We start from the raw sequence: 14,256 nt of genomic DNA on the forward strand, positions 1-14,256 counted from the left end.
AGTTATATTTGTGTGTGTGGATGTACTATATTGGTGATCATTTATTCCTGTTTATGCAATTGCTAGCAATAAATTTCAACAATCCATTATTTATAATATATATTTAGATATATATTTTAACATATAAGAAAACTAAAGCAAATTATTACAAACAAATCTCTTTGTATAATTTATTGTTAAGTTGTAGTAGAATTTTGTTAATTTATAGTCTGAAATGTTTTAGATTGATTGGGCCAACAAAAGGCGATCTTTTGATCCATGTTTGGGTGTCACTAATCCAACATTTAGTGAACCGAAAGTAGCTGAAAACATATGCATTATTTATTTTCTTGTTACTGGACGAGGCATTTCTCATCAGTGTACCCAAGCTGCTGGAAACAACTTAATTGGTCACTGTTTACAATTAGGAGAATATGCAGAACAAATAGCCAGTGCTTTAATTAAAAAAAAGATGGAGAGCGAAGGTATAGAAAAGGGAAAATTTTTAAACTAAAAACACGAGGAACACCTATCTCTATTAGAGTTGGAGCTCCCAATTTAAAGAGTAACAGAAGCAGTAAACAACTTTCTCTTTAAACAGTCATGGAACTGCAAGTCTCTCTTGAACTTTCTGATAATGCAACTAAAAAACTTTGTTCTACAATTAGAACTGGATTAAATAGTAGAGACTCTGTGGAAGGAAATATAGTTCAAAAACTAGATAATCTTAAAGAACAACTAGATGAATTTTATAGCGTAGAACAAATTGAATTTTTTTCTAACTAGAATGAAGCTATCAGAAGAGATTTAGTATATATTAAAAATCCCTCTGATTTAATCCTGCATATTATCAAAGAAATAGGCTTAAATCCATGTGTAGGCTTTGTACGAGTTTCTTTAGATGGTGGAGGAGGTTCCTTAAAGTTGTTGTGAATGTTTTTGAAGAACAAGAATCTGAAAATAAATTTATGAATAGTGGCGTTCAATAAGTTCTTATTATAGCGATTGTTGAAGATATTCCTGAAAAATATGAAAACCTTAGATTAGTGCTTGAGAAACTTAATCTTGAGGATGCAAACTATTGTATTGCTTTTGATCTTAAATGTGTCAATGTATTATTTGGTCTTTCATCGCACGCAGGTAAAAATGCTTGTTTGTGGTGTAGTGGCAAATGTACGCTTGATATAGGAACTCTTAGAACTATTTACAACCTTTATTCCTGTTATGAAGCATATATTAAAAATGGATCTATCAGATCGCTCATAAAGGTATTTGATAACATTGTGAACAAACGCCTAATATATCTTAACACTGATAAAAATACTTTTCTAGAAAATTTAGTTGCTCCACCTGAGCTGCATCTTCTCATTGGAGCAGTAGATAAAATAGCAGGGTTTCTTTTAACTGAGTGGGATGGTTTTGAGTTGTGGTTGAAAAAACACAATATAATTAAAAGAGGATATCATGGAGTTGGTTGGGATGGTAAGAATGCAAATAAAATTTTAAAATTGATTGATGAACTTCAACATGAAGTGCAACTTAAAGTATCTTATCTACTTCCTGTAATCCAAAGCTTAAGAGCTTTTAAATATGTAAAAGAAGCTTGTTTTGGAATAAATTTCGATCCTGACTCAGAACACAAAATAGCGTTGTTTAACGATGCTATTTTATGCCTACAAGAGACAGCTTCTTCATTCGGAAAGACACTAACAGTGTCATGGAAAATCCATTATATATGCTGCCATGTTTTTCCTTTGTAAAGCATGCAGGATGCGGCTTGTCAAAGTATGCAGAACAGTGTGGTGAGGCGATTCATGCAAAGTTTAGGCCTATAAACGTAATATAGATCATAAAGATAATGGAGATAGATTAAAAACTGCTGTTGTTGATTTTGGAATTAAAAGATTATAATATTGTATAGTTATAGAAATTATGCTTTGTAAAATTTTTCAATTTTATTATATTGTAAAATAAAGCTGCCTTAGAAAATGTTGTGGGATTGGAGCATAGGGACAAATATAACCCACAATTTTAGACATCCCATGCCCACCTGTGTTAAGTAGGTTTTCAATAAAAACTTTTTTACTGACATAAACTAAATCAAAATTAATCAATAGATTTCAAATTTCATCAACAAATACTTTGGCATTCAAGAGTTGTGATTTTTTCACTTTTAGGAAATTAAACTAATTTTAAATATGATTAAATCATGTTAGTATAATGAAAACAATACTTAATCAGTAAAAAAATTCTAGGTGACACTCCATCAAACCTAATATGCCTTCTGGTCCACTGTGTAACTGGAGAATAACTGATGTCAATAAAAAATTAGAAAAACAATTTTTTTTCAATTTTTGAATGAATGATTTTGCTTGATAATGATAACTCGTTTTTTCGCATTATAAAAAATCAATCTTAGTCTTAATTCATTTCCTTGTCGTTAGGGTTTCTGAAAAACAGTTGTTTTCAAAAAACAGCTGTTAACAGCTGTTTTACTGTTTTTTTAAAAAATACAAAGAAAATAGTAAATTTATGTACTTTTTATTTAAATACTATATTGTATGACTTTTCTTACATGATTTGTTATAAAAATATTTACGGAACACAAGTGCATTTAGTGATTTGTCCGATAATTGTGATCGAATTTTTGTACAGTAATTTGTGCATACTGAAAAAACACGCTCAACGTCAGTCGATGTTGGTAACGTCAGTCTGTATTTTTGAAAAGGACAAATTCACTTTTTAACCATTTGAATTTATCTTGCCCCAATATTTTTAATGACTTTTCTTTTTGAAGAAGCATGTTAAGTTCATCTTGAAGCGATAAACTTTCTTGCTCGGCATCGTTAGACTCTGTGACTGTCATTTCATTGTCATTTTCCTCGTTATTGATTCCAAAGAGGCGAGATGCAAGTTTTACAGCAAAAATCAAAGTGTTATTTGACGGTGTCGTGGAAGGATCGTTCAAGCTTCGCAAGAGATTCATTATATCGCTTGTCCAGCGCTCATCAATTCGGCGTTTATGTTCTCGTACAATGTTTTACTTATTTCGTTGTTCATCATTGAAAGCATTTTTAACATAAACTCGATGATTGTATCAGCAGTCTCTAATGTTGCGTCTTCTCGACTTAAATTCTCCACTGCAAGTTTCACAGGATCTAAAGCTATGAGCAAATTTTTAAGCGCACCAAAATCCAAGGAATCGATTAGATGAAGTGAGTTAAAGTCAAATATTGTTGCTCGAATAGAATTTTCTGTTTGTATAAGTGACTCAAGCATTGTTGGAATTGAGTTCCATCTAGTTTTAACGTCGAGATGAAGTTCTTTCTCATGCCCTAACTCATTTTTGACGTGAATTTGAAACGCATGGTTTTTGACAGATGATTTTTTTATAAATTTAACAAGTTCTCGTGATTTCTTAAGAAGGCCCTTGTTTCAGTTTCGACATCATAAAAATTTTCCTCGAGGAATTGAAGGTCACCATTCTCGTCAAATTCATCTGTTTCTGATACATCATCGCTATCAATGTATTCCAAATCATCGACTAGATTATTTTTCTTATAGAGTGTATCGCAAACGGCAAGATGAATTCCGTGATTTAGACAAAATTGCCCCTCTATCTCAGCATGACGAATAAATTTTTTGTTTACAGAGGCACCATCCAAAGTAGCAGCAACAATATCGGTTTTCATTGATAAACCAAAACTTAAAAAATGCTTTTTCATAATTTCTATCATATCCATAGCTGAGCATGAGCCTAATATGCGAACAAGTCCTGTCTTAAAAGTCAGCTTATTAACATTATTGTGAAGATTCACTCCGATGTATCGCCGTTCTCGTATGCTTGTCCACTCGTCAACCGAGAAGGTAAACTTTGCATTCTTCTGCAGCAATTCTTTGATATTGCCGATCATTTTTTGTTTCTTATCATCATAATCATCGTGAATTAATTTCATGACGTCGCTCTTGTTTCTTGGCAACTTAAAATCGTCTCGTGATATGGATAAACGGATATATTTGCTGTTTGTGATGGCATGTATTGAAATATTGTCAGTGGCCAAGTCACTTACTATCTCCTTAAGTGTCATTTTTTTAGAAAAAACATCAGGGATCATCATTGTTCTCTTTTCAGTTACAGCTTGTTGACTGGATTCAGCTGTATCAGGTGGTTTATCAAACGTAATACCATGTGAAATCAAGTGCCTCTTTAATGTGGTCGTTGAGTTACCAGAGCACTTAATAACTTTGTTGCAACTTTTGCATTTACCTTCGAGATCTTTTGTTTTTGCATTCTTGCGTTTAATTACAAAATCCCAAACAGAAGACATAGCTGAAATCTAAATAAGTATTAAATAGTGCAAGACATTTAAACTTAATTCGTAATATAGCTTACTTTTTGTTAAATAATTATTTGTTATAATAAGTTATTATTTTAACTTAAATTGTGACAAAATCACTTTCTTCAAAGCGAAGGGAAAAGCCCCGCGATTTTTTTTAAAAAAAGTAGTTACTTGTATGGACATTTTTTTTTTCAAATCACTTCAACTTTAGAAAAGTAAAATGTAATCGCGGTAACATATCAAAATTTAAAAAAAAACACAGTAAAAAACAGTTACAAAAAAACAGCTGTTTGCTGTTCTTAGTTTTTGGCGAAAAAACAGCTGTTTTACTGTTACTGTTAAACAGCTGACAGAAACCCTACTTGTCGTGCGTACTAATTGCGTATTTTACTAGTCTAGCGCGACACTTTAAATCTGAGACTGATTTAATTTTTTTTTTTGACCATGATCTTAAAAACTTTTGAGAATTTTAAACCAATTGGGAATACCGCGTTATATGCGTTGCCATCAGGCTGGCTAACACCCTGACTTAGACCCTGGTCCTCTTTTATCTATGAAGGTCAAACTTGCCACTCAAGTTAATAGTTATCAGGTTGCTTCTGCATTATATTGCTGCTCAAATACAAATTTACTTTCTTTAAGTGTATTACTAACAACAAGATTTGTTGAACGCATGAATACTTTATTCAATATATTAAATTCATATAAATTATATTCAGATAAACCATCTCGTTGTGCTCTAACTTTAAAAGGAGCCAGTGGTAGCTTTAAACACACCTGGGGCAGCTTTGAATTATCTCTGGCAAATGGAAATAACCAGAGATTAATTTTTTTTTTAAATAGAGCATTGATTTACTTTTAAATTTCATTAAGTTTAGGTTTCTAATAGTAAAAATATTTTTTTTTTATACTATCTAATCTTATAATCACTCTAAAAAATTGATCAAACAAAAGTTATATAAAGCTCTTTAAGCTGTAAATAGAAGCAGCTTAAAACAAAAAAGCTAACAAATCTAACTAAGCTTTAAACTTAAAAAAACCCAAATATACCGGTAAATAGTAATGGATAAAGTTCAAGTTTCTATTAGTAACAATAGATAAAACAAAGGTTATGTAAAGATATTAAAAGATTTACTGATCTTATTAAAATCTTACACCTCAAAAATACAAATTCTTGTGTTTGTGCATTGTTTAGTATGGTATTGTATTATAGAACATTTAAAAAAACTAACAATGTAATAAAGAATATATATATGTATATATATATATATATATATATATATATATATATATATATATATATATATATATATATATATATATAAATATATATATATGTATATATATATATATATAATAAACCTCAAATAATTTTTAAAAGAATCTTTACAAACAACAAAATCTAAACTTTCAAAAAAAAAGAACTGTGCAAAAAATCAAAATAATTAAAAGTTAAGATAACTCAACATAGGTTAAAGCATTTTTTGTTTTAGCTTAGCTTTTGAGGATCTATTTTTATAAGTTTCTTGTTTTTTAATTCCTAATGATGTTTCAAGTATTGCCTTGCGTAAAAGACAAGATTTTTTTATTTTTTCTCTTTCTGGGGTATCAGTGAGAATCTTAGATTTCCCACTTTTTCTGCCTTTGTTAGTTTTTTTTACGAGATAGAGCTTTTGGATATGGTCTTACTGATTCAGGTGTTATTGTGTGCTGTGATTGTAAGGCATTGCTTGTAATTTTTTGCTCATCATCCTTATAATCAATCATACAATCTTGTTTTTGAATAACTATGCCTTCAGGCTTAATAGGAATTTGATGTAAATTATCAAAAGAAGCTATACTAAATGTTTCTATCAGAGGGCAATTAGTTAGTTCAGCACTTTGAAAGTTGTCATTGCAGAAAAAAAGTCGTGCAAAAGAATATATTCCAGATGTGGAAAAACCTGCAACAACATTCTTGACAATATATGTTGTAGTATATGCTGGTGTTGCTATGCCAACTAAATCATGTATTGTTGTTATTTTCCTGGATTGCATACAAGCCAATCATTCTGAGACAGTTTTTGCTTGAAAGGATCATTAACTGCCACATCCAAAAGTTGCATTTCTATGAGTGCAGTGAGAAGGAAATGTTAAAACTACCATTACGTTTTCACAACAGTAATTAATGGCATCTAATATACAATGGTTTTCATGATTATCAATTAAAAGTAAAACAGGATCCTCATTTGTTATGATTATCCATTAAGAGTAAAACAGAATCCTTATTTGAACATCTGAGCATTTTTTTTATATTTTCTAGAACTTTTAAAAACAATGGCCCTGTCATCCAGCCACTTGTTGGACTGTTTGCATAATCAATACAACCAGGTGGTCCTCCTTTTATCATGGTATCATGAAACTGTGCTCTTGGAAATATTAACACAGGTAGAATGAATTTCCTATGGCATTTCCTATACCACAAATAGTAATTAGTTGTCCACGTTCAGCAGACACACACTGTCCTACTTGTTTTGTTCCACATGATGCTATATCATGGGGTGCTTGTACTACTGTCATAATGCTGGTTTCCTTGATATTATAATTTCTATCAGGAGTGAAATTATATATATATTTTTTAACTTTTTCATAGTTATCAAAAAACTGATTTACATTGTACTGATTGAAACTTTTTGAATGAGAAAAACTTGTATTTTCAGGTTTTCTAAGTAAAAGTTCTTGGTAATTTTTTTTTTTTTTTTTTTTTTTTTTTTGTTATTTCACCTCCCCAAGGCCCAGAAGACCACTACAGATAAGGAGGATACTTAATTGTGGTTATAACCCTCTCTTAACTCTATATCTCCGAAACACGAACCTTGACGATCAAGGCCGCTGCGCGGAGAAACAAGTTGAGCACGGTACTACCAGGGACGTGTTGGGGATTGAACTCGGAACCTCTCGCTTATGAGGCGAGCGCTCTACCACTACACCACTACCGCATGTTTCATGAAACGCTTCAACCACTCTATACCAGTTTGTTTATTTTCCATCCATTTACTTGGTCCATTTAATGAAATGCTAATTCTTTTGCTTGCTTATATGTTAGGCCATAATTCTTTTTAGAGCTTTTTATTAGGTAGTCTTTTAACATTATTTCCTCATCTTTGTTAAATACTTGTGCATCAATATTTTTAGCTGTCAAACAAAGCTTGGTATTAGATAATTATTTATACTTCTTTATTCTGTAATGTAAAGTGTTATATTATAAGTTTTAGCAGCTTCGCTTGGCCTCATTGATCCATTAACAACTTGGAGAATAGCATTATTAATATCTTCCTCTATGACTTCTATCACTCTCTTTTTTTAATAATTTTTAACCATTTTAAAAATAAGACAATCAAAATTCAGGCCGTAATAATCAAGCAATACAGTGTGAGACGTTTAAACGATTCAAAGGTGCCCCATTCGTTTTATTCAAAACTGCCCCAACAGCATTTTATGATTTTTTCAAACAAAATTATCTCAATTATTGATATTTTCTGCTTAACAGTAAATTTTATGAATCATTCTATCTTATAAATTACATTAAACATCTCACAAGTAAGAAGCGTGGTCAGGAAAATCTTACAACTTAACATCGAAATGTTTACGATTTGTCCTCAAAAAAAATTAATCAAATATTTTGTTCAGTTTAAGCAAAATGCCAGGAAAAACAGATGACAGATGCGAGGGTAAATATTATCTTCACAAAATATCTAGTTTTTTTAAGCTTAAATACAAAAACGCTTCAAATATGGATTTTTTCAAAGCTTCCCCCTCTACCCTATACACTCATGTATATATATACTCATATATATATATATACATATATATATATATATACATATATATATATATACATATATATATATATATATATATATATATATATATATATATATATATATATATATATATATATATATATATATATATATATATATATATATATATATATATATATATATATATATATATATATATATATATATATATATATATATATATATATATATATATATATATATATATATATATATATATATATATATATATATATATATATATATATATATATATATATAGCCTCCTTAACTTTGAGCATTTTAAGTGGAAGCTTTTTAATGGAGAAGAAATCAATATTTGTTGAATTTTTCCACATTTGTGATATATCAAGTTGCTTGTAAATATGGTCTTATCAGTAAAGTCTTATCAGAATTTAAATGTTCTGAAATACTTGTTGTCTAGTGTTTGTTGTTTCAATAAAAATTTCAGAACATTTAAATTCTAATAAGACCTTCATATTTACAAGCATCTTGCTTTATCATAAAAATACTAAAATTCAACAAATCTTCATTCCTTCTCTTTTATTGACAGAGCTCCCTCTAAATATGAACTTAAATTTAAGAAGGGTATCCATATGGGAAAACTTTTACTTCATACACAATTAAAATCATACTCCATTATTACTTTTAGAGTAAAATTCATACACAGTTAAAATCTTACACCATTATTAAAAAAAGATAATTTATCAATTATCTTACCATTTATTCATATTCCTAATTTTTTTTTTTTATTACTTAACACTTTTTATAAAATCTTTTATAAAATTTTTTGGTAATTGTTTATTTTATAAAAATGTTGTTAAAATATAAAAAGTTAAAAAGAACTTTAAAAACTAATTAAATTTTTATGGATCCAAAAAGAATATTATATACAGAAATTAAAACTAATTTATTTTATTTTAATAATCTCTTCTTTCACATGACCAGATTTTTTCATCAAGTAACTTGTCCACAAATTGGATTTTTATTTGTTGCGTTGTCAATATATTTAGGTAGTGCTGTGTATATAATAACGCTCTTCTTTTGAGGTGCAGGTGATAGTTTTGGAGGTTCAAGTCCTCCTCAGGAAGATTTTTGTGTGTAATTTTTAATGTTTTATTTCTAGAAGGTCATTATTATGCGCTCGTACAAAAAATGTTTCCATTACATTGTAGCTCACATTCTTCGTACAAATGATGTCTACATAATAAAAAATTTATTTCTACCCAAAAAAATGTTTAAATCTTTTTATTTTTTCTTATTGATATAGTGTAATCATGTGGGTGTAATAGGTGTCTAATTTTAAGGTGCTGCTAGCAGTATTGGGGTTCAACTCCTCTCCAGGATGCTCTTTTTTTCAATTCTTATATTTTTTCATTGATTATGAAAAAAAATTATGTTGGCTTTATATTGCAGTTTCAATTTAGCCAGTATTGCAAATCAATATTTGCAAAATATATATCAAAATGTGCACATTTTATCTTGGTGCAATCTTGTTAACAACATTTAGGCAACATTGAAATAAATATTGTACCGATATATTTTTGCTGCATTTTATTTATAACTGATGATTTCAGTTGTTATTGATAAAAAATGTTGTTTAAAAGTTTTTAAAAGATTGCTATTTATTTGAAAATTATTACTAAGTTAGTGCAATATATATATATATATATATATATATATAAATATATATATATATATATATATCTATATATATATATATATATATATATATATATATATATATATATATATATATATATATATATATATATATATATATATATATGTATGCATATATATCTATATATATATATATATATATATATATATATATATATGTATGTATATATATATATATATATATATATATATATATATATATATATATATATATATATATATATATATATATATATATATATATGTATGTATATAATTATATATATATATATATATATATATATATATATATATATATATATATATATATATATATATATATATATATATATATATATATATATATATATATATATATGTATATAAATATATATATGTATATATATATATATATATATATATATATATATATATATATATATATATATATATATATATATATATATATATATATATATATATATATATATATATATATATATATATATATATATATATATTCATGCATACAACAAATAAAGTCACCCAGTGTGACATTTCATATATATGCACATACACAGTCGCCAGCAGTGAGTTGTACACAGCAGTAAGTTTCTATGTTTTTATTACTTTGTACTTGAATTTAAATAAGTTTTCATAATTGGTATTATTATTTGAAATATATTGTAGTATTTTCTCTTTTTAGTTATGGATTAGTTATGAAATAAAAAATACAAAATATGTAACCATTGAATTACAAGACGAAAAGTTATTAAGTAACCAAAATTACTGCTGTGTACAATTCACTTCTCACGACTATGTATATATATATATATATATATATATATATATATATATATATATATATATATATATATATATATATATATATAAATACATATATATATATATTTATATATATATATATATATATATATATATATATATATATATATATTAGTGCATATGACAAATAAAGTAACCCAGTGTGATATTTCATGCTCGTAATACTGAAACACGTTATCAACGAGCGCGATTATGTGCACTCGGCTTTAAGTCTTTAAAAGAAATAATCAGAGTGCTTTGCTTGATTGCGTACATTATAAACAACAGAAACGTTTTTAATTTAATTGAAAACAAATAATAGTTAAAAATTTATTTACAAAAGATGTGTGAAATATTAAAAACAATAAAGCAGAAGAGTCTTAGGTTTTTTACAAGTTCTTGAGAATTAAAACTTTCGATTTTTCAAAATTCAATCATATTTTAATTTTTTAATTCAAATTATCTATTCTCAATTTTTTATATGCTTGATTATATACTTAATAAATATATAACAGACTTAAACTAATATACATAGGTGTGTCTACGGGTTTTGCTTGTCATGCACAGGCATGACCTGCAAAATTTGATCAAATGTATATATAAATATATATATATATATATATATATATATATATATATATATATATATATATATATATATATATATATATATATATATATATATATATATATATATATATATATATATATATATATATATATATATATATATATATATATATATATATATATATATATATATATATATATATCAAATATATATAAATATATCCTAAATATAGAATTTAGAATAAAATTATCCTAGGTAATTATTTATCAAATAAAGCAATATTGTTTTTTATTCGTAATAAAAATAACAAAACTTATTTAATCATTATTAGATGATAATAATAAAGCTTATTAAGAAAGTTGGGTATCATATTCCTAAACCGAAACCTAATTCTTTTCTTTTGGTGTTTGTGAGCACGCTTCTGAAAGTTTAATTCAAAGTTATGTAAAAAATATATTTGTTATATGTATTGTTTATTGAAACTTTTTTTTTTTAATTTTTTGTTTTGTTTAGCTTCAACTTTTTTAATAAATAGTCATTTTTATAAGCTTAACTGATTGGAAGATACCAATAAAAATATTTAGTTTATTAACTTATATTTGACAAAAATATTTAATATTCCAACGTCTTGAATTTTATTTGATGTTTTTGAATTTTAAATATAATAGTCATTAATTAACAGAATGTGATCGAACCTGTATGAAATCGAAGCTGTGAATGAAGTTTTAGTTCGATAAATTTTTTAGGCTCGATATTTACTTATAAGATATTTATAAATATTACACTAGAAATTTAATTTTTTCACATTTAAGTTTGGAATCTTCGTTGAAGTGATGCAAGTTTTGATACTTTATTACATGAACTTTTATTCAATTCGAAGTAAAAGTTCCAGTTAAGCGAAGTTTTTTGTCAAATGGACCTTTAGAAACTGTATGAGTTAGTGAATGGTTCGACTTAACCAGGGTACCAGGGTAACTAGGGTACGATTAAGTGGATAATATGATAAGTTTATCTGGAAAAAAAAAAAAAACAAGCTGAATTTGGCTTTTAAATAGATGAAAATAAATTATTTTTAATTTGAACTAATGTTGCATAAATTAAAATTAAAGTATGCCACGCATGAATTATGCGTGACGTTCTTTATTGTGAATTTTACTTCTTTATTTAACAATATGCAAACTCTACCGTTTAAACATTTTCTGACTAAAGCAAACTGTTTTACTAAAAATATTTTTTAAAAAATCAACTTTTCTCCCTCGCAATTTCTTCAGATGAGTGCGATATTTTACTCTCGTAATATAACTAGTGAGCGCTATTTGTCGCGCCCAGAAGGTCATTTAGGAGCATGTTTCATGTGTGGGTAGCGGTTGCTCCCGCTTCATCACAAGAAAAGATACTGTGGAAGAAGTTTATTATAAAAAGTACCTCAAAAATACCACCATACACAAAGCTACACTATCATCTCTGCCATCTCTTGAGTTGCAAGGTTTATCTTCAACTGATTTATATTACTAATTGATAGTCTGTCTGAGAGCACCAGACCTTCAAATTGGTTTATCGCTGTAACCGAATGGTATCTATATGTAACATTTTTTGTTGCTTAAATGATATTTTGTGTAAATGATAGGTTGTGTAACTATCATTAAATAGAAACTAAGGATAATATTAAACTTTTTTTTATTTATTTGCAAGAAAGATTTTTGTTAAACAACCCATAGTTCTTGGATGACATAATTTAAGAAGTTTATAGTTTTTTGTTAAACTATGTCATCTGATGGTCCGAATAAGATCCAAAAATAACCTAAAGCAAGAACTAGATAAATGACAATATTAGATGACATTGTTTATCTTTTTCTTGCTTTAAGCTATTTATGGATCTTATTTGGATCCTGACTAGTTCTTTGTACATCCAAGCTAAAATAGATTTGATGGGATTTAATCTGGCAATTAAGCTGTCTAGGTCTAATTTTCTGTTATTATTTTTCATCAATGTTTTGACTGTACAAGCTATTTGGGCAAGTGCCATATCTTGTTTATATTGCCACCATTCATTTCAACCAGTGGATAGCTAGTCTATTGATGGAACCATGTCATTCTTGCATCTCTATATAGGTGTGCTCTTTTGTTAGTTGGCTAATTTTTTAATAGTAATAATAATTTTTAATAATAATAGTTGGCTTTTTTTTTACTTTTTATTTTAGTTGTTTTTTTCTAAAATAATACAAAATCGACACAAACATTTATACTAAACTAAGTTGAAATTTTTAATTAGCTACATATGTAGTTTTGCATACTAAAAACAAATAAAGTTTTATTCAAAAAGAAATTTTTATTAAATCAACTTCAAATAACTTAATATATTTTTAAATTACCAACAACACAATAGTATTAATTAATAATATTACCTACAAATTTATTATTTTGCTATCAGAGTTGAAAGTATTTTAATGAAATAACGATTTTTAAAAGGTAATTCTAATAAAGAAATACTTAGTTTACAAGAAACACTCATATACTAATTGAAACTTTTTATTTTATGTAATAAAAAGATTATGAATTCCAGGTTAAGTCAAACTTAGGATCATTATGATCATCCTGCTACTGCTATTGTGTAATCTAGTACTACCTGCCTCATGGCCTACTGCCATGTAGAATGTGTTTTTCTAGAAAAAGGCTAGGAGGAACAAACTCAGATGTAAAAATCCCCTATCTTAGGGCTCTTGGTTGAGTAAAGGCTAGAGGCGGTGTCTCTATAAAAATACTCATCTTGGCAGATATTAACTGCATCCAGCTGAATTTCCCCTGTCTTTGGGCTCTTGGTTGAGTAAAAGCTAGAGATCATGTCTCAATAAAAATGCGCATCTTGGGTAGATGTAACTGCATCCAGCTACTGTCTTGTCGGAGGCCTCGTATGCAAAGACTTTAGGGGTAAGCAGAATAATTCTGCTAGCCTGCTTGAAACCCCTTCTTCATCTATTAGGCTGGCATAAATGTAAATCTGTGTTACATTGTTTCCTGTCAAGAGTAATGAGTGCTG

Source organism: Hydra vulgaris, chromosome 08 (assembly GCF_038396675.1).
Source record: "Hydra vulgaris chromosome 08, alternate assembly HydraT2T_AEP".
NCBI lineage: Eukaryota > Metazoa > Cnidaria > Hydrozoa > Anthoathecata > Hydridae > Hydra > Hydra vulgaris.